Here is a 2543-nt window from a genome sequence, read left to right on the forward strand (position 1 = left end):
AAAAGAGGGGGTAGGAGAAAATAAGGGGGGAGAGAGATGGCTATCGACAATATTTCAGTTTTGAAGGTTAAAATACATTAGATTACAGAAGGGATATATATATATATTTCCTCCTGTATCAGAAAACACGCTATGTGATATACGTATATCTGTACGTGATGTTGCCAAGCTAATCAAAAACCTTGATTCGAGTAAAGCAACTAGCCCTGACGGTATTCCAATTATAGTACTCAAAAAACTTCAACCTGAACTAGCGCCCATACTTACAAAACTGTTTAAACGTTGTCTTAAGGAGAATAGTTTCCCATCTCCCTGGAAAATCTCATCAGTATGCCCTGTATTTAAGAATTCAGGTGATCGCTCATCCCCCTCTCAGTACAGGCCAATAAGTCTCCTGTGCGTCATGAGTAAGTTGCTAGAATCTGTGTTAAATACAGAAGTAATCAACCATCTCAACAAAAATAACCTTCTTAGTGACACTCAATATGGTTTCGGTTCTGCTAGATCTACAGCAGATGTCCTTACAGTTATATCGCATAGGATTAGCAAATCTCTCGACGGTGGCAATCTTTCTAGGGCAATTGCTCTTGACATATCTAAAGCCTTTGATAGGGTATGGCATAAAGGTTTACTTCATAAGATCGCTAGCTATGGTATAGCTGGAAATGTCTTCTCAATTATTAAATCATTTCTTTCTGATAGGTTCATAAGAGTAGTAGTTGAGGGGCAAAAATCAGAAGCTCACAGTATTAATGCCGGTGCCCCTCAGGGATCCATCCTGGGCCCAACTCTTTTCCTGATCTACATTAATGATCTTCCAAATCATATCCTTACATCATTTGTAGACATTTATGCTGACGACACTACCATTTATGGTACCACATCTAAGACAGTAAACGACCAAGTTCTCTCTAATTCTCTCTCCTCTGATCTTGAGCACGTAGTACAATGGGGAAAGGAGTGGCTGGTTACTTTTAATGCATCTAAAACCAAGCTTCTCTCTTTACATCATCAACATTCTAATCCATATTTGTCATCAATTGAAATGAATGGCTCTCGTCTTCAGGAGGCCTCAAGTTTTGACAAGCTTCTGGGCTTGACCATTACTCCTGATCTTAAATGGAACACGTATATCAAATCTGTTGCCAAAGCCGCTGGAAAAGTGGTGGGATCTTTCTATCGATCCGGTAGATATCTCACTGCTGATGCTATTCTCTATCTATATAAGAGCCAGGTACGTCCAAGGATGGAATACTGTTGCCACATCTGGGCAGGAGCTGCTAGAAAGGACTTGTCCTGCCTTGATAGAGTTCAAAATAGACTTCGTAGCCTCGTAGGAGATGTCCTTTTCTCCTCCTTGCAACCTCTATCTCACAGAAGAGATGTTGCGAGTTTGTCTCTGATGTATCGTTATTTTCATGGAAAGTGTTCAACTGAGCTTCAATCTATGGTCCCCCCTCGCCAAACTTTCACAAGAAACACTCGTCTAGCTGTAAACACTATCAATAATTTCCCCACTCTTTATCTGTGCCTAAACCTAAACGTAGATTCCATGAACAAAGCTTCTTTCTTAGAACTGCACGCCTGTGGAATTGTCTTCCGTTTTCCTGCTTTCCGGCTGACTACAATATGGTTGTCTTCAAGTCTAAAGTAAATAAGTTCTTGATGAGCCGTTCCATATAAGTTATCAAATTTAACAAATTTTCATTACTAATGATTACTATATTGTCCAATGTCTACTGTACACTCTTTAACCCTTATCCTTGAGTGGCCTCTGGGCCTTGATAATTTGGTGATGCCTATGTAAAAAAAAAAATATATATATATATATATATGCGTGTGTGTGTGGGGGGGGGTTCCTTTAATGCATTAACCTGCAAAATCTATTGTCTATTTTGCAAACCTCTTTCCTCTGATGAGAAGAATTGCATTTTTCCAAACTCCGCGGAATAAGGTCTTTCTTGTTTATTAGTACTCTTTATCGGATAATTAAAATTCTGTATACCATCCTTACAGGTTTATAATGTTCTTTAAAAATTTGAATAAATTTTTAATAATAAGAGTTATATATATATATATATATATATATATATATATATATATATATATATATATATATATATATATATATATATAATGGGTTAAGAAATTCCAACGAGAGAAAAATGTATGTTTAAATAAGGGAGTGGTCATCAACAATGTGTATTTTTTAACATTATTTTATTATTCCGTGTCTTGGTTTTTCATTGAAAATTATGTTTAGATCATTGTAATAATGTTTTTAAACCACTGAAATCGTTTTTAACGCGTTTCAGGCGTTCTGTGAAGCGTCCTCTTCAAAAATTATTTAAAATGCTTAGAATATGTTCAAGATGAGTTGGAGATGTAAAAAGAGCATTTTCGTAGTTCATTTGAAATGTTCCCAAGAGATGGAAACGTGTAAGTGAATCTACTTTTCATTGGAATGTTCAATTTTTTATTACTGTTTTATTGGGCTGTGGTCACTCCTGTCTTATGTTTCTCTCTCTCACTCTCTCTTTCTG

The sequence above is a fragment of the Euprymna scolopes genome, chromosome 37 (genome assembly GCF_053919585.1).
Source record: "Euprymna scolopes isolate OS-2025 chromosome 37, ASM5391958v1, whole genome shotgun sequence".
NCBI lineage: Eukaryota > Metazoa > Mollusca > Cephalopoda > Sepiida > Sepiolidae > Euprymna > Euprymna scolopes.